This window comes from Oncorhynchus keta, unplaced genomic scaffold, assembly GCF_023373465.1.
Source record: "Oncorhynchus keta strain PuntledgeMale-10-30-2019 unplaced genomic scaffold, Oket_V2 Un_contig_10518_pilon_pilon, whole genome shotgun sequence".
Lineage (NCBI taxonomy): Eukaryota > Metazoa > Chordata > Actinopteri > Salmoniformes > Salmonidae > Oncorhynchus > Oncorhynchus keta.
Genome location: NW_026277117.1, coordinates 5,375 through 25,499, shown reverse-complemented (window position 1 = coordinate 25,499; position 20,125 = coordinate 5,375). Strand labels below are relative to the sequence as shown.

The following is a 20,125-nucleotide window of genomic DNA, read 5'->3' as shown; positions in this document are numbered from 1 at the left end:
TGTAGGAGTCACAGTCTAAAGACTAGTTTATAGTTGTAGTGTTGACAGTCTAAAGACTAGTTTATAGTTGTAGTGTTGACAGTCTAAAGACCGGTTTATAGTTGTAGTGTTGACAGTCTAAAGACCGGTTTATAGTTGTAGTGTTGACAGTCAAAAGACCAGTTTATAGTTGTAGTGTTCACAGTCTAAAGACTAGTTTATAGTTGTAGTGTTGACAGTCTAAAGACTAGTTTATAGTTGTAGTGTTGACAGTCTAAAGACCAGTTTATAGTTGTAGTGTTGACAGTCTAAAGACTAGTTTATAGTTGTAGTGTTCACAGTCTAAAGACTAGTTTATAGTTGTAGGAGTCACAGTCTAAAGACCCGTTTATAGTTGTAGTGTTGACAGTCTAAAGACTAGTTTATAGTTGTAGTGTTCACAGTCTAAAGACTAGTTTATAGTTGTAGTGTTGACAGTCTAAAGACTAGTTTATAGTTGTAGTGTTCACAGTCTAAAGACCGGTTTATAGTTGTAGTGTTGACAGTCTAAAGACCCGTTTATAGTTGTAGTGTTGACAGTCAAAAGACCAGTTTATAGTTGTAGTGTTCACAGTCTAAAGACTAGTTTATAGTTGTAGTGTTGACAGTCTAAAGACCGGTTTATAGTTGTAGTGTTGACAGTCTAAAGACCGGTTTATAGTTGTAGTGTTGACAGTCTAAAGACTAGTTTATAGTTGTAGTGTTCACAGTCTAAAGACTAGTTTATAGTTGTAGGAGTCACAGTCTAAAGACCCGTTTATAGTTGTAGTGTTGACAGTCTAAAGACTAGTTTATAGTTGTAGTGTTGACAGTCTAAAGACTAGTTTATAGTTGTAGTGTTGACAGTCTAAAGACTAGTTTATAGTTGTAGTGTTGACAGTCTAAAGACTAGTTTATAGTTGTAGTGCTGACAGTCTAAAGACTAGTTTATAGTTGTAGTGTTGACAGTCTAAAGACCCGTTTATAGTTGTAGTGTTGACAGTCTAAAGACTAGTTTATAGTTGTAGTGTTGACAGTCTAAAGACTAGTTTGTAGTTGTAGGAGTCACAGTCTAAAGACTAGTTTATAGTTGTAATGTTGACAGTCTAAAGACTAGTTTATAGTTGTAGTGTTGACAGTCTAAAGACTAGTTTATAGTTGTAGTGTTGACAGTCAAAAGACCAGTTTATAGTTGTCACAGTCTAAAGACTAGTTTATAGTTGTAGTGTTGACAGTCAAAAGACCCGTTTATAGTTGTAGTGTTGACAGTCTAAAGACTAGTTTATAGTTGTAGTGTTGACAGTCTAAAGACTAGTTTATAGTTGTAGTGTTGACAGTCTAAATACCAGTTTATAGTGCAACTGGGTACTGGACTTCCTGACGGGCCGCCCCCAGGTGGTGAGGGTAGGCAACAACATCTCCACCCCGCTGATCCTCAACACTGGGGCCCCACAAGGGTGCGTTCTGAGCCCTCTCCTGTACTCCCTGTTCACCCACGACTGCGTGGCCACGCACGCCTCCAACTCAATCATCAAGTTTGTGGACAACACAACAGTGGTAGGCTTGATTACCAACAATGACGAGACGGACTACAGGGAGGAGGTGAGGGCCCTCGGAGTGTGGTGTCAGGAAAATAACCTCACACTCAACGTCAACAAAACTAAGGAGATGATTGTGGACTTCAGGAAACAGCAGAGGGAACACCCCCTATCCACATCGATGGAACAGTAGTGGAGAGGGTAGTAAGTTTTAAGTTCCTCGGCGTACACATCACAGACCAACTGAATTGGTCCACCCACACAGACAGCATCGTGAATAAGGAGCAGCAGCGCCTCTTCAACCTCAGGAGGCTGAAGAAATTTGGCTTGTCACCAAAAGCACTCACAAACTTCTACAGATGCACAATCGAGAGCATCCTGTCGGGCTGTATCACCGCCTGGTAAGGCAACTGCTCTGCCCACAACCGTAAGGCTCTCCAGAGGGTAGTGAGGTCTGCACAACGCATCACTGGGGGCAAACTACCTGCCCTTCAGGACACCTACACCACCCGATGTTACAGGAAGGCCAAAAAGATCATTCAAGGACAACAACCACTCGAGCCACTGCCTGTTCACCCCGCTATCATCCAGAAGGTGAGGTTAGTAGAGGTGCATCAAAGCTGGGACCGAGAGACTGAAAAACAGCTTCTATCTCAAGGCCATTAAACTGTTAAACAGCCATCGCTAACATAAAGAGGCTGCTGCCAACATACAGACTCAACTCCAGCCACTTTACTAATGGGAATTGATGGGAAATGATGTAAAATATATCACTAGCCACTTTAAACAATGCTACCTAATATAATGTTTACATACCCTACATTATTCATCTCATATGTATACGTATATACTGTACTCTATATCATCTACTGCATCCTTATGTAATACATGTATCACTAGCCACTTTAACTATGCCCCTTTGTTTACATACTCATCTCATATGTATATACTGCACTCAATACCATCTACTGTATCTTGCCTATGCCGCTCTGTACCATCACTCATTCATATATCTTATGTACATATTCTTTATCCCCTTACACTTGTGTCTATAAGGTAGTAGTTTTGGAATTGTTAGTTAGATTACTTGTTGGTTATTACTGCATTGTCGGAACTAGAAGCACAAGAATTTCGCTACACTCGCATTAACATCTGCTAACCATGTGTATGTGACAAATAACATTTTATTTGATTTGATATCTGTCCCTAAACAGAATACCTGACCACTCATCTCATATGTATATACTGTACTCGATACCATCTACTGTATGCTGCTCTGTACCATCACTCATTCATATATCCTTATGTACATGTTCCTTATCCCCTTACACTGTGTATAAGACAGTAGTTTTGGAATTGATAGCTAGATTACTTGTTGGTTATTACTGCATTGTCGGAACTAGAAGCACAAGCATTTCGCTACACTCGCATTAACATCTGCTAACCATGTGTATGTGACAAATAAAATTTGATTTGATTTAGTTGTAATGTTCACAGTCTAAAGACTAGTTTATAGTTGTAGTGTTGACAGTCTAAAGACTAGTTTATAGTTGTAGTGTTGACAGTCAAAAGACGAGTTTATAGTTGTAGTGTTGACAGTCTAAAGACTAGTTTATAGTTGTAGGAGTCACAGTCTAAAGACTAGTTTATAGTTGTAGTGTTGACAGTCTAAATACCAGTTTATAGTTGTAGGATTCAGTCTAAAGACCGGTTTATAGTTGTAGTGATGACAGTCTAAAGACTAGTTTATAGTTGTAGGAGTCACAGTCTAAAGACTAGTTTATAGTTGGAGTCACCCAGTAAAATACTACTTTGAGTAAAAGTATTTGGTTCTAAATATAAGTACCAAAAGTACATGTATAACTAATTTCAAATTCCTGTTAAGCAGGCGGCACCATTTAAAAAATATTGTAATTTTTTTTATAGATAGCCAGGTGCTCACTTCAACACTCAAGACATATTTGACAAAAGATGCATTTGTGTTTAGTTGATCACCTTGTATTTTTTTTATTTTTTACTTAACACTTATTTTCCTTAATAGCATTGTTGGTTTTAAGGGCTTGTAAGGAAGCATCACACTGTTGCATTCAGTGCATGTGACAAACCAAATGTGATTTGATTAGCGCTATTGTTTTGTTGTCAATAACTTGCTGATAAGAACTTTTACTCTCTTATCAGCTCTTGGACTTTGGTAACCTTGCACCTACTGTTGTGTGAATGCTACTGTTATTAATCAACTTAGAACTCTTAAAACAAACCCTATAGAATTTGAAGTCGTGTATTTCTTCACGCAAACACTAGTTACCAGTAAGACTGTAGCTTGCTACTATAACTCCAGAGAAACTAGACTTTAGGCACTCCGCAGTGCTCTACTCCAAAGCGACCATTTTGGGTCTGTGTGTGTCTCTGTGCGCCATTTTGGGTCTGTGTGTGTGTGCGTGTGTGTGTGTGTGTCTCTGTGCGCCATTTTGGGTCTGTGTGTGTGTGTGTGTCTCTGTGCGCCTTCGAGAGGAAGTGGTGCAACTCATTTCCTGCAGCCCCCCGGAATACACACAGCGAGCAGAGGGGCAAAGCAGCAGCAACATAAAAAAAAAATCTAAAAAAGGTTTTGCGAGTGAAGGACAAATGTCTCTCCTTGTTAAAGCGACAAAAATGCATTGAATTTCTTTAGCCTCTTTTTTTTAACAGCCGGCTTCCATTTCCACTCTGTTACACCTTTACATGTTATGAGGTAAGGCTCTTTTTAAAAAGACGTTTTCCAGGTTGTGTAATCGTGCTTCTTTCCCCCCCGAGCCAGTATCGATGTGTTACGCAGCTCACCGGGCAATCAGGGAAAGCTTGTCGTAGTTCAGTTTGCCCGCTGGTGGTTAGCATGTTAGCCCGCTTGCTTTAACCTGTTAGCCCGCTTGCTTTAACCTGTTAGCCCGCTTGTATTAACGTGTTAGCATGTTAGCCCGCTTGCTTTAACCTGTTAGCCCGCTTGTATTAATGTGTTAGCATGTTAGCCCGCTTGTATTAACCTGTTAGCCCGCTTGTATTAATGTGTTAGCATGTTAGCCCGCTTGCTTTAACCTGTTAGCATGTTAGCCCGCTTGTATTAACGTGTTAGCCCGCTTGCTTTAACCTGTTAGCATGTTAGCCCGCTTGTATTAACCTGTTAGCATGTTAGCCCGCTTGTATTAACCTGTTAGCATGTTAGCCCGCTTGTATTAACCTGTTAGCATGTTAGCCCGCTTGTATTAACCTGTTAGCATGTTAGCCCGCTTGTATTAACCTGTTAGCATGTTAGCCCGCTTGTATTAACCTGTTAGCCCGCTTGTATTAACCTGTTAGCATATTAGCCTGTTTGTATTCACGTGTTAGCTTCATAGTCGGGTAGTTACGCGGTAGTGTGTGTTTTTTTTTTCATGGAAGAAAATGACGAAAAGACTTGTTTTTAAAAGTATCGAAAGGTTAGATTGAAACGCACTGTCCGATTTGATTAGTTAATATTACCGGTATGTGGACGACCCGGTCTGAAACTTTTTGTTCGTTAAATGTTGTCGGTGGTGCAGAATTTAAAGGGCGTCAAATATAAGGCGATTTTTCTTCGGTAACTTTAGTTTCATCAATACTGCCAACACATATGTTAAGATTTCTCCTTTTTAACCGTTTGATCGATTGTGATTTTAGTTGTTACCATAGCTAGTTAAAAAAAACGGTGTTTTGTTAGTTTATGCTAACTGCTAACTAGCATAAATCCAACCCAAGTCGTCGCTAGGATACGCGGCGGCAGAATCTGTAAAAATAAAAATAAATCACGAATGTCCTCACCGTAAACCATGGCACAGGTTTTTATTAACAAATAACTTTTATTTAAAATTTTTAGTGTGCAACATCTCTTATTTGTCCTTGGGTTGTTTTTGATAGCCAGCAAGCTATTTTGAGCTAGCCTGTTAGCTAGCTAACAACAAGGGGTTTATGCCCAGGAGTAGCCAAGCTAGCTAGTTATCGGTTTTTGCTGCACTTTTATCAAACCAAACAAGTGCTTCCTAAAGTAGTAAGTTTAAGTATAAACATTTTAAACATAGGATATTGCTGTTGCACCGTGTGAATGAGACAGAGCTCGTTATTATTACAGCCCATGTTAAAGCTAATCAGCAGATCAACACTAAACTTTTAACCCCCTTTATTTTCCTCTCTGACTAGTTAGGGTGGAAAGGCTTAAACTCTTCACGTTTTGGCTCGCTGACTCAGTGAGGGTGCCACTGCAGCCGGCAATTCGGGGCGTTCCTTGTATCTGTATCAACCCCTCTTTGTAATTCTATTGGTCAATTGTTTTTTTTTTTTTGTGCTATTACTTTAAAGCTATTACCTTTTAACATCTCTATGTGGTCAACATGCTTATTGGCTCTGCCCAGGCCCATAGTACATCATGTACTAGGTGACATGTAGTAGGCATGGCAAACCCTGTTTTGGTCACTTCTGGTGATTCATCAAAAATAAATAAATTGTTGCCAGGGTATAAAATGTTATTTTGGGTCCACCAGCCACTGTGGCAAATAGATAATTAAAAATACCCGCCAAAATACTTTTGGGGCCCTAAATTATACCAGTAAAACACACAAAAAACAGACCAGTATGCTCTGTAATGTTTCTAAAAAACAAATGTTTTATGAGTAAGAGGTAGATATGGAATTTTCTTTTGGTCTATTTACCAAAATATCACCTTTGAGACAAACACTTTTTTTTGCCTGTGGGTTACCATGGTAGCATGACTTGTTATGTTTATACCTCTGTGAAATTAAGTCTGACTAGTAGAAGAGTCTTCTCTTTATTAACAGTTGAAACTCAAACATTTTTTGAAAAACAACCTAGCTTTTAAACTAAACTAAACAATATAACTAAACCAAGAAACACGAGGACAACGTCTAATTTCAGTAGACTTTCTTTTCAAGTCAATTAAACCAACTTGTATGCCCGTGGGCAGCGCTTCTAAAAATAAATAAATGAATCTTTCACTCTGCTCTTGACAGGAAGTGTTGCAGCGTGAGGTGGAATCGGCTTATTTAGGATTTGTCGTTCTTTGTGCTATTAATTTACTAGCTATGAAACAAAACGGCAAAGGATACGTTGGAAACAGCGACTTGCAGTGTTGTGTGTGATCATACTTTACTATACATGTGATCATACTTTACTATACATGTGATCATACTTTACTATAAATGTGATCATACGTTACTATAAATGTGATCATACTTTACTATACATGTGATCATACTTTACTATACATGTGATCATACTTTACTATACATGTGATCATACTTTACTATACATGTGATCATACTTTACTATACGTGTGATTATACTTTATTATACGTGCGATCATACTTTACTATAAATGTGATCATACTTTATTATACGTGCGATCATACTTTACTATACATGCGATCATACTTTACTATACGTGTGATCATACTTTACTATACACGCGATCATACTTTACTATACATGTGATCATACTTTACTATACATGCGATCATACTTTACTATACATGCGATCATACTTTACTATACATGCGATCATACTTTACTATACATGTGATCATACATTACTATACATGTGATCATACTTTACTATAAATGCGATCATACGTTACTATACATGTGATCATACTTTACTATTTTTTTATTCACAAGCCTGAGTGAAATGCTGGTTGGTGTTTGGTTAGATGAGCACTTGTATAGCAGGCTCATATCTATATTTTGAAGGCTGCCATTACAGTAAAGGTAACAGGCAGCTTTTTTTGTTGTTTGTGAACTTCAACGAATCACGACGCGGCGCAGGATATCACCCGTGACAACGGTTGGCTGCTATATAATGGATAGTTTGACTGTCAAATCCCATGTGTTGGTTGGTGTGTGTTGCAAGTTACTTCCCTACATATACATTTTATTTTTTATTTTTTCATTTTGTTGCACATTTTAGTCGTTTAGTAGATGGAGCAATTAGGGTTTAAGTGCCTTGCTCAAGGGCACATCGATAGATTTAGTAATTTTTTTTATCATCTCGGGATCTGACCCAGCAACCTTTTCCTTTACTGGTCCAACACTGTCAATTCCAGTCAATCTCAGAAAGTTAACCAAATTCCTTAAAAAAAAAAAAAAAAAAACAATTCTGATTGGAAAAACATTTTTTAGTGTATTTCCTAAATGAAATTGAATGAAAATGGAGTTGGCCCAAACCCTGGTAGATGGGTACCTAGCTAGGTAAATGGAGTTGACCCTATCGCTGGTAGATGGGTCCCTAGCTAGGTAAATGGAGTTGACCCTAACGCTGGTAGACTGGTCCCTAGCGAGGTAAATGGAGTTGACCCTAACGCTGGTAGACTGGTCCCTAGCTAGGTAAATGGAGTTGACCCAAACCCTGGTAGATGGGTCCCTAGCTAGGTAAATGGAGTTGACCCTAACCCTGGTAGATGGGTCCCTAGCTAGGTAAATGGAGTTGACCCTAACGCTGGTAGATGGGTCCCTAGCTAGGTAAATGGAGTTGACCCAAACCCTGGTAGATGGATCCCTAGCTAGGTAAATGGAGTTGGCCCAAACCCTGGTAGATGGGTCCCTAGCTAGGTAAATGGAGTTGACCCTATCGCTGGTAGATGGGTCCCTAGCTAGGTAAATGGAGTTGACCCTAATGCTGGTAGATGGGTCCCTAGCTAGGTAAATGGAGTTGGCCCAAACCCTGGTAGACGGGTCCCTAGCTAGGTAAATGGAGTTGGCCCAAACCCTGGTAGATGGGTCCCTAGCTAGGTAAATGGAGTTGACCCTAACGCTGGTAGATGGGTCCCTAGCTAGGTAAATGGAGTTGACCCTAACCCTGGTAGATGGGTCCCTAGCTAGGTAAATGGAGTTGACCCTAACGCTGGTAGATGGGTCCCTAGCTAGGTAAATGGAGTTGACCCTAACCCTGGTAGATGGGTCCCTAGCTAGGTAAATGTAGTTGACCCTAACGCTGGTAGATGGGTCCCGAGCTAGGTAAATGGAGTTGACCCTAACGCTGGTAGATGGGTCCCTAGCTAGGTAAATGGAGTTGACCCTAACGCTGGTAGATGGGTCCCTAGCTAGGTAAATGGAGTTGACCCTAACCCTGGTAGATGGGTCCCTAGCTAGGTAAATGGAGTTGACGCTAACGCTGGTAGATGGGTCCCTAGCTAGGTAAATGGAGTTGACCCTAACCCTGGTAGATGGGTCCCTAGCTAGGTAAATGGAGTTGACCCTAACGCTGGTAGATGGGTCCCTAGCTAGGTAAATGGAGTTGACCCTAACGCTGGTAGATGGGTCCCGAGCTAGGTAAATGGAGTTGACCCTAACGCTGGTAGATGGGTCCCTAGCTAGGTAAATGGAGTTGACCCTAACGCTGGTAGATGGGTCCCTAGCTAGGTAAATGGAGTTGACCCTAACCCTGGTAGATGGGTCCCTAGCTAGGTAAATGGAGTTGACGCTAACCCTGGTAGATGGGTCCCTAGCTAGGTAAATGGAGTTGACCAGCAGGATAAATGAACTGTCTTTGTTTTGACTGGGGAGTTTATTAGTGAGCAGGATAAATGAACTGACTGGTCTTTGACTGGGGAGTTTATTAGTGAGCAGGATAAACCAGGTCAAACCTGAACGACGCCGGAGCCAATTGTGCGCCGCCCCACGATACTCCCAATCACGGCCGGGTGTGATACAGCCTGGATTCGAACCAGGGTCTGTAGTGACACCTCTTGTTCTGAGATGCAGAGACCGTAGACCTCGGTGCCTCTCGGGAGCAGATCAGTGAACTGACCCATCTTTATTTTGTTCCTTTTTTTAGAGCTCTCAATACAAGCTGTTGCCAACAAAGAAACAAACTCAAGAGTCAAAACAGGTGAGACCTGGACCTGTTTGTGGTTTATTTATAGAGACCTGGACCTGTTTGTGGTTTATTTATAGAGCCCTGGACCTGTGTGTGGTTTATTTATAGAGACCTGGACCTGTGTGGTTTATTTATAGAGCCCTGGACCTGTGTGTGGTTTATTTATAGAGACCTGGACCTGTGTGGTTTATTTATAGAGACCTGGACCTGTGTGGTTTATTTATAGAGCCCTGGACCTGTGTGTGGTTTATTTATAGAGACCTGGACCTGTGTGTGGTTTATTTATAGAGACCTGGACCTGTGTGTGGTTTATTTATAGAGCCCTGGACCTGTGTGTGGTTTATTTATAGGGCCCTGGACCTGTGTGTGGTTTATTTATAGGGCCCTGGACCTGTGTGTGGTTTATTTATAGAGCCCTGGACCTGTGTGTGGTTTATTTATAGAGCCCTGGACCTGTGTGTGGTTTATTTATAGAGCCCTGGACCTGTGTGTGGTTTATTTATAGAGCCCTGGACCTGTGTGCGGTTTATTTATAGAGCCCTGGACCTGTGTGCGGTTTATTTATAGAGACCTGGACCTGTGTGTGGTTTATTTATAGAGCCCTGGACCTGTGTGGTTTATTTATAGAGCCCTGGACCTGTGTGTGGTTTATTTATAGAGCCCTGGACCTGTGTGTGGTTTATTTATAGAGCCCTGGACCTGTGTGGTTTATTTATAGAGCCCTGGACCTGTGTGTGGTTTATTTATAGAGCCCTGGACCTGTGTGGTTTATTTATAGAGACCTGGACCTGTGTGTGGTTTATTTATAGAGCCCTGGACCTGTGTGTGGTTTATTTATAGAGCCCTGGACCTGTGTGTGGTTTATTTTTAGAGACCTGGACCTGTGTGTGGTTTATTTTTAGAGACCTGGACCTGTGTGTGTGCCTGCCTGACCTTTTCCTGTGTGTGTGTGTGTGTAGGGGTGTGTGTGTGTGTGTAGGGGGGGCATCAATGTGTGCCTGCCTGGCCTCATCCTGTGTGTGTGTGTGTGTGTGTGTGTGTGTGTGTGTGTGTGTGTAGGGGGGAGGACATACTGGAGGTAAAGTCTGGTACACGCAGCACATGCAGTTCTGTTGTAATGTAGCGACCGAGCGGCCAGGCCCCCCTGCTGAGTCAGCGCTGCTGTTCTAAAGGCTCAATGAAACCCCCTGTCACACTTCTGTGGTGGACGGCTGTTTGTGTAGCTCATTGTAGTCATACAGTTCATGCGGAGACAAAAGACCTGTGACCCCCCCAGCCACCCCTGTTCCTATCTCCAGCTACTACCCACCCCTCTTCCAATCCCCCAGGTCCTACCCCGTCCCACAGCTTCTATCCTGACCCCAATCCCCCAGGTCCTACCCTGTCCCCCAGCTTCTGTCCTGACCCCCATCCCACAGGTCCTACCCCGTTCTCTGACCCCCATCCCACAGGTCCTACCCCGTCCCCAGCTTCCGTCCTGACCCCCATCCCCAGGTCTGCCCCGTCCTCTGACCCCCATCCCACAGGTCCTACCCCATCCCCAGCTTCTATCCTGACCCCCATCCCACAGGTCCTACCCCATCCCCCAGCTTCTATCCTGAGCCCCATCCCACAGGTCCTACCCCGTCCCCAGCTTCTATCCTCCCACAGGTCCTACCCCCTCTGACCCCCATCTCCCAGGTCAGTTCTCTGACCCCACCCCACAGGTCCTACCCCATCCCCAGCTTCCCTGACCCCCATCCCACAGGTCCTACCCCCCCCCAGCTTCCTGAGCCCCATCCCCCACAGGTCCTACCCCGTCCCCAGCTGACCCCCATCCCACAGGTCCTACTGTCCTCTGACCCCCATCTCCCAGGTCCCCACCCCCACCCCACAGGTCCTACCCCATCCCCCAGCTTCTATCCTGACCCCCATCCCCCAGGTCCTACCCTGTCCTCTGACCCCATCCCACAGGTCCTACCCCGTCCCCCAGCTTCAACCCTGACCCCCATCCCCAGGTCCTACCCCATCCCCCAGGTCCTACCCTGTCCTCTGACCCCCACCTCCCAGGTCCTACCCCGTCCCCCAGCTTCTATCCTGACCCCCATCCCCCAGGTCCTACCCCATCCCCCAGGTCTACCCCGTCCTCTGACCCCCACCCCACAGGTCCTACCCCATCCCCCAGCTTCTATCCTGACCCCCATCCCACAGGTCCTACCCCGTCCCCCAGCTTCTATCCTGACCCCCATCCCACAGGTCCTACCCCATCCCCCAGCTTCTATCCTGACCCCCATCCCCCAGGTCCTACCCCATCCCCCAGGTCTACCCCGTCCCCCAGCTTCTATCCTGACCCCCATCCCCCAGGTCCTACCCCATCCCCCAGGTCTACCCCGTCCCCCAGCTTCTATCCTGACCCCCCATCCCCCAGGTCCTACCCCGTCCCCCAGCTTCTATCCTGACCCCCATCCCCCAGGTCCTACCCCATCCCCCAGCTTCTATCCTGACCCCCATCCCACAGGTCCTACCCCATCCCCCAGCTTCTATCCTGACCCCCATCCCCCAGGTCCTACCCCATCCCCCAGGTCTACCCCGTCCCCCAGCTTCTATCCTGACCCCCAGGTCCTACCCCATCCCCCAGGTCTACCCCGTCCCCAGCTTCTATCCTGACCCCATCCCCCAGGTCCTACCCCGTCCCCCAGCTTCTATCCTGACCCCCATCCCACAGGTCCTACCCCATCCCCCAGCTTCTATCCTGACCCCCATCCCACAGGTCCTACCCTGTCCTCTGACCCCCATCTCCCAGGTCCTACCTACCCTGTCCTCTGTATAACATACCCCTATAGGCCTGTAGCCTGTATATCATACCCCTATAGGCCTGTAGCCTGTATATCATACCCCTATAGGCCTGTAGCCTGTATATCATACCCCTTTAGGCCTGTAGCCTGTATATCATACCCCTTTAGGCCTGTAGCCTGTATATCATACCCCTATAGGCCTGTAGCCTGTATAACATACCCCTATAGGCCTGTAGCCTGTATATCATACCCCTATAGGCCTGTAGCCTGTATATCATACCCCTATAGGCCTGTATATCATACCCCTATAGGCCTGTATATCATACCCCTATAGGCCTGTAGCCTGTATAACATACCCCTGTAGGCCTGTAGCCTGTATAACATACCCCTGTAGGCCTGTAGCCTGTATAACATACCCCTATAGGCCTGTATAACATACCCCTATAGGCCTGTATAACATACCCCTATAGGCCTGTATAACATACCCCTATAGGCCTGTATAACATACCCCTATAGGCCTGTATAACATACCCCTATAGGCCTGTATAACATACCCTATAGGCCTGTATAACATACCCCTATAGGCCTGTATAACATACCCCTATAGGCCTGTATAACATACCCCTATAGGCCTGTATAACATACCCCTATAGGCCTGTATAACATACCCCTATAGGCCTGTATAACATACCCCTATAGGCCTGTATAACATACCCCTATAGGCCTGTATAACATACCCCTATAGGCCTGTATAACATACCCCTATAGGCCTGTATAACATACCCCTATAGGCCTGTATAACATACCCCTATAGGCCTGTATAACATACCCCTATAGGCCTGTATAACATACCCCTATAGGCCTGTATAACATACCCTATAGGCCTGTATAACATACCCTATAGGCCTGTATAACATACCCTATAGGCCTGTATAACATACCCCTATAGGCCTGTATAACATACCCCTATAGGCCTGTATAACATACCCTATAGGCCTGTATAACATACCCTATAGGCCTGTATAACATACCCCTATAGGCCTGTATAACATACCCCTATAGGCCTGTATAACATACCCCTATAGGCCTGTATAACATACCCCTATAGGCCTGTATAACATACCCCTATAGGCCTGTATAACATACCCCTATAGGCCTGTATAACATACCCCTATAGGCCTGTATAACATACCCCTATAGGCCTGTATAACATACCCCTATAGGCCTGTATAACATACCCCTATAGGCCTGTATAACATACCCCTATAGGCCTGTATAACATACCCCTATAGGCCTGTATAACATACCCCTATAGGCCTGTATAACATACCCCTATAGGCCTGTATAACATACCCCTATAGGCCTGTATAACATACCCCTATAGGCCTGTATAACATACCCCTATAGGCCTGTATAACATACCCCTATAGGCCTGTATAACATACCCCTATAGGCCTGTATAACATACCCCTATAGGCCTGTATAACATACCCCTATAGGCCTGTATAACATACCCCTATAGGCCTGTATAACATACCCCTATAGGCCTGTATAACATACCCCTATAGGCCTGTATAACATACCCCTATAGGCCTGTATAACATACCCCTATAGGCCTGTATAACATACCCCTATAGGCCTGTATAACATACCCTATAGGCCTGTATAACATACCCCTATAGGCCTGTATAACATACCCCTATAGGCCTGTATAACATACCCCTATAGGCCTGTATAACATACCCCTATAGGCCTGTATAACATACCCCTATAGGCCTGTGTATAACATACCCTATAGGCCTGTATAACATACCCCTATAGGCCTGTATAACATACCCTATAGGCCTGTATAACATACCCTATAGGCCTGTATAACATACCCCTATAGGCCTGTATAACATACCCCTATAGGCCTGTATAACATACCCCCTATAGGCCTGTATAACATACCCCTATAGGCCTGTATAACATACCCCTATAGGCCTGTATAACATACCCTATAGGCCTGTATAACATACCCTATAGGCCTGTATAACATACCCTATAGGCCTGTATAACATACCCCTATAGGCCTGTATAACATACCCCTATAGGCCTGTATAACATACCCTATAGGCCTGTATAACATACCCTATAGGCCTGTATAACATACCCCTATAGGCCTGTATAACATACCCCTATAGGCCTGTATAACATACCCCTATAGGCCTGTATAACATACCCTATAGGCCTGTATAACATACCCCTATAGGCCTGTATAACATACCCTATAGGCCTGTATAACATACCCTATAGGCCTGTATAACATACCCCTATAGGCCTGTATAACATACCCTATAGGCCTGTATAACATACCCCTATAGGCCTGTATAACATACCCTATAGGCCTGTATAACATACCCCTATAGGCCTGTATATCATACCCTATAGGCCTGTATAACATACCCCTATAGGCCTGTAGGCCTGTATAACATACCCCTATAGGCCTGTAAGCCTGTATAACATACCCCTATAGGCCTGTAGCCTGTATAACATACCCCTATAGGCCTGTAGCCTGTATAACATACCCCTATAGGCCTGTAGCCTGTATAACATACCCCTATAGGCCTGTAGCCTATAACATACCCCTATAGGCCTGTAGCCTGTATAACATACCCCTATAGGCCTGTATATATCATACCCCTATAGGCCTGTAGCCTGTATAACATACCCCTATAGGCCTGAATATATATACCCCTAGGCCTGTAGCCTGTATAACATACCCCTATAGGCCTGTAGCCTGTATATCATACCCTATAGGCCTGTAGCCTGTATAACATACCCCTATAGGCCTGTAGCCTGTATAACATACCCCTATAGGCCTGTAGCCCCTATGGCCTGTAATCATACCCCTATAGGCCTGTATATCATACCCCTATAGGCCTGTATATCATACCCCTATAGGCCTGTATATCATACCCCTATAGGCCTGTATATCATACCCCTATAGGCCTGTAGCCTGTATAACATACCCCTATAGGCCTGTAGCCTGTATAACATACCCCTATAGGCCTGTATAACATACCCCTATAGGCCTGTATAACATACCCCTATAGGCCTGTATATCATACCCCTATAGGCCTGTAGCCTGTATATCATACCCCTATAGGCCTGTAGCCTGTATATCATACCCCTATAGGCCTGTAGCCTGTATATCATACCCCTATAGGCCTGTAGCCTGTATAACATACCCCTATAGGCCTGTAGCCTGTATAACATACCCCTATAGGCCTGTATAACATACCCCTATAGGCCTGTATATCATACCCCTATAGGCCTGTATATCATACCCCTATAGGCCTGTAGCCTGTATAACATACCCCTATAGGCCTGTAGCCTGTGTATCATACCCCTATAGGCCTGCAGCCTGTGTATCATACCCCTATAGGCCTGTGTCCTACGGGCCTGTAGTTCACCCCCTGCACTAATTATCAGGGCTACTTTTCCTGGACAGAGGAACCAGCAGCCAGCCTCTGTGACATCATCCTCATGCTAATGAAGGCTGATGTCATCATGGCTGAATGCTACATTAGCCACGCGCCGCCAGACACTGACTTACTGTTCACGGTGTGAGTGTGGATGCATTCCAACACATTGGGAGGTTAGCGGGCGTGTTAGCCTTTCTATGTAGCCTGGCTCTGCTCTCATTCCCAGGCAGCCATTTTTAAGTGGTCGATTCACTTTCAATACACACTTAAGTGTTTATTCGGGGGGGGGCTGCCTGCCCTGTTCTGACTGGGGGCGCCGTTCTGTATACTGGCTACGGCATCTGAAAATGGACAAACTGTACTATTGATTTAAAAAAAAAATTTTTTACGACTCTCCAAGTGGGAAACTGACGATCAGCAACTTCTCCCACGTGGTGACCTCTGACCTCACCCTACTAAGGAAATGACATCTATAACAGCATCTATTTGGTTGGTTGGCCATTGAGCCGTTCAACCCCAATGAGTTCATATCTCATGAATGCATTCACCTGGTATTTATGCATTCACCTGGTATTTATGCATTCACCTGGTATTTATTCATTCACCTGGTATTTATGACTTCACCTGGTATTTATGCATTCATCTGGTATTTATGCATTCATCTGGTATTTATGCATTCACCTGGTATTTATGACTTCACCTGGTATTTATGCCTTCACCTGGTATTTATGCATTCACCTGGTATTTATGCATTCACCTGGTATTTATTCATTCACCTGGTATTTATGACTTCACCTGGTATTTATGCATTCATCTGGTATTTATGCATTCACCTGGTATTTATGCCTTCACCTGGTATTTATGCATTCACCTGGTATTTATGCATTCACCTGGTATTTATGCCTTCACCTGGTATTTATGCCTTCACCTGGTATTTATGCCTTCACCTGGTATTTATGCCTTCACCTGGTATTTATGACTTCACCTGGTATTTATGCATTCACCTGGTATTTATGCATTCACCTGGTATTTATGCATTCACCTGGTATTTATGCATTCACCTGGTATTTATGCATTCACCTGGTATTTATGCATTCACCTGGTATTTATGCATTCACCTGGTATTTATGACTTCACCTGGTATTTATGACTTCACCTGGTATTTATGACTTCACCTGGTATTTATGACTTCACCTGGTATTTATGACTTCACCTGGTATTTATGACTTCACCTGGTATTTATGACTTCACCTGGTATTTATGTCTTCACCTGGTATTTATGCATTCACCTGGTATTTATGTCTTCACCTGGTATTTCTGTCTTCACCTGGTATTTCTGCATTCACCTGGTATTTATGCATTCACCTGGTATTTATGCATTCACCTGGTATTTATGCATTCACCTGGTATTTATGCATTCACCTGGTATTTATGTCTTCACCTGGTATTTATGTCTTCACCTGGTATTTATGACTTCACCTGGTATTTATGACTTCACCTGGTATTTATGACTTCACCTGGTATTTATGCATTCACCTGGTATTTATGACTTCACCTGGTATTTATGACTTCACCTGGTATTTATGACTTCACATCTGGTAAATTCCCACCTCCCACATGGTTCCAAACGTCACATCTGGTAAATTCCCACCTCCCACATGGTTCCAAACGTCACATCAGAGTGGAAACGTGTCGGCCCAACATAACAATTCTGTCACAACATACAACACCAGGAACATTGTGAATGCCTTTTAATTTCCCGGCTGTACCCCGAAACCAAAACATGACCTCAAAACCGCTTTAAGTACTGAACTATGGCTTTGTTGAACCCCGTGGTCCCTGGAACAGCCGTTATGACCCTGTGGTCTCTGGAGCAGCCGTTATGACCCTGTGGTCCCTGGAGCAGCCGGTAGGACATTACCGTTATGACCCCGTGATCCCTAGAGCAGCCGGTAGGACATTACCGTTATGACCCCGTGATCCCTAGAGCAGCCGGTAGGACATTACCGTTATGACCCCGTGGTTCCTCGAGCAGCCGGTATGACGCCGTGGTGGAGGGGGAAGTAGTGTCGTGGTGGAGGGGGAAGTAGTGTCGTGGTGGAGGGGGTATTGAGCCGTGGTGGAGGGGGTATTGAGCCGTGGTGGAGGGGTATTGAGCTGTGGTGGAGGGGGCAGTAGTGTCGTGGTGGAGGGGGTATTGAGCCGTGGTGGAGGGGGCAGTAGTGCCGTGGTGGAGGGGGTATTGAGCCGTGGTGGAGGGGGTATTGAGCCGTGGTGGAGGGGGCAGTAGTGCCGTGGTGGAGGGGTATTGAGCCGTGGTGGAGGGGCAGTAGTGTCGTGGTGGAGGGGGTATTGAGCCGTGGTGGAGGGGGCAGTAGTGTCGTGGTGGAGGGGGCAGTAGTGTCGTGGTGGAGGGGCAGTAGTGTCGTGGTGGAGGGGGTATTGAGCCATGGTGGAGGGGTATTGAGCCATGGTGGAGGGGGCAGTAGTGTCGTGGTGGAGGGGGCAGTAGTGTCGTGGTGGAGGGGGGTATTGAGCCGTGGTGGAGGGGGTATTGAGCCGTGGTGGAGGGGTACTGAGCCGTGGTGGAGGGGGCAGTAGTGTTGTGGTGGAGGGGTATTGAGCCGTGGTGGAGGGGGTATTGAGCCGTGGTGGAGGGGGCAGTAGTGTCGTGGTGGAGGGGGTATTGAGCCGTGGTGGAGGGGGCAGTAGTGTCGTGGTGGAGGGGGTATTGAGCCGTGGTGGAGGGGGTATTGAGCCGTGGTGGAGGGGCAGTAGTGTTGTGGTGGAGGGGTATTGAGCCGTGGTGGAGGGGGCAGTAGTGTCGTGGTGGAGGGGGCAGTAGTGTCGTGGTGGAGGGGTTATTGAGCCGTGGTGGAGGGGGTATTGAGCCGTGGTGGAGGGGGCAGTAGTGTCGTGGTGGAGGGGGCAGTAGTGTCGTGGTGGAGGGGTTATTGAGCCGTGGTGGAGGGGGTATTGAGCCGTGGTGGAGGGGGTATTGAGCCGTGGTGGAGGGGGCAGTAGTGTCGTGAAGCTGCTTGGTGTCAGACTGGCCTTTTTGTTCCCTTGGTGACCCTGAAGTCAACAAACTTAGAGTTCCCCCCCCCGCTCGACCTGCTTCTCCAGAAAGACCTCACCCTCCAACTCTCCCTCTTTATAGGCAGAGATGGCGTTCTGGAAATTTGCCAACTATTAAAAAAAAATAAAAGTGTCTTGTCGCATAAAAGTTGTGCATAATATCCAGACTGATTAAACAAGGCTCCAAACCCAGAACCTGGACAAAAGTAGCAATACACTACAAAGGGGGTAGGGTGCACGACGTAGGGGGTAGGGTACACTACGTAGGGGGTAGGGTACACGACGTAGGGGGTAGGGTACACTACGTAGGGGGTAGGGTACACTACGTAGGGGTTAGGGTACACTACAAAGGGAGTAGGGTGCACGACGTAGGGGGTAGGGTACACTACGTAGGGGGCAGGGTGGGGCGCACTACGTGGGGGTAGGGGCGGGCGCACTACGTGGGGGTAGGGGCGCACTACGTGGGGGGCGGGGCGCACTACGTAGGGGGTAGGGGTGCACTACGTAGGGGGTAGGGGCGCACTACGTGGGGGTAGGGGCGCACTACGTAGGGGCGGGCGCACTACGTGGGGGTAGGGCGCACTACGTGGGGGCGGGCGCACTACGTGGGGGTAGGGGCGCACTACGTAGGGGGCGGGGCGCACTACGTAGGGGTAGGGGCGCACTACGTGGGGGTAGGGCGCACTACGTGGGGGTAGGGGCGCACTACGTGGGGGTAGGGGCGCACTACGTGGGGGTAGGGCGCACTACGTGGGGGTAGGGGCGCACTACGTAGGGGTAGGGCTCACCCTATTACGGAATAGAAACATGTTCTGGTCAGTACCCCCAGAGACAGGACCCAATAGTCGGAGCTCCCCCAGGAACACAAGGCCCTTGTGTGGTGTATATAGACCTAACGTCCCCCCCCCCCCACCACTCTGCCTCTACAGGGAACCCGCCCATAGAAGACAGGACAGTGGATGGAAGAGCGCGAGAGAGAGTGAAGAGGACGGAGGTTAAGATACAGGGGCTGGTCAACAGGTAAGAACCTTCTTTTTAATTTTTTTTAAATATTTGACATCAACATAATTTGGGGGGGCAGGGTAGCCTAGTGGTTAGAGCGTTGGACTAGTAACCGACAGGTTGCAAGTTCAAATCCCTGAGTTGACAAGGTACAAATCTGTCGTTCTGCCCCCTGAACAGGCAGTTGACCCTCCTAGGCCGTCATTGAAAATAAGAATGTGTTCTTAACCTTTTCACCGGCCAACATCCAGTGAAAATGCAGAGCGCCAAATTAAAGCCTCACTTGTTGTCAATCCAGCCAATATGTCAGATTTCAAAAATGCTTTACGGCGAAAGCAAACGATCGCTATTATCTGAGGACAGCACCCTCAGTAAACAAAGAAATTAGAATTT

The 20,125-nt window shown here is 45.9% G+C and overlaps 1 long non-coding RNA gene across 27 annotated transcripts; it reads left to right on the top strand.

Moving 5' to 3' along the window:
• The first annotated feature begins 7,839 nt into the window (after positions 1–7,839).
• Positions 7,840–19,759, top strand: LOC127916981 (uncharacterized). 27 transcript variants are annotated; one of them, XR_008096826.1, is made up of 6 exons: positions 7,840–8,054; positions 8,235–8,369; positions 8,415–8,504; positions 8,550–9,263; positions 9,370–9,423; positions 19,660–19,759. It is a non-coding gene; the product is annotated as an uncharacterized LOC127916981 (long non-coding RNA). The 27 variants fall into 27 exon arrangements; XR_008096824.1 differs by having other exon boundaries at positions 8,235–8,414; positions 8,460–8,504; XR_008096828.1 differs by having other exon boundaries at positions 8,235–8,504; positions 8,550–8,594; positions 8,730–9,263.
• The last annotated feature ends 366 nt before the right edge of the window (positions 19,760–20,125 follow it).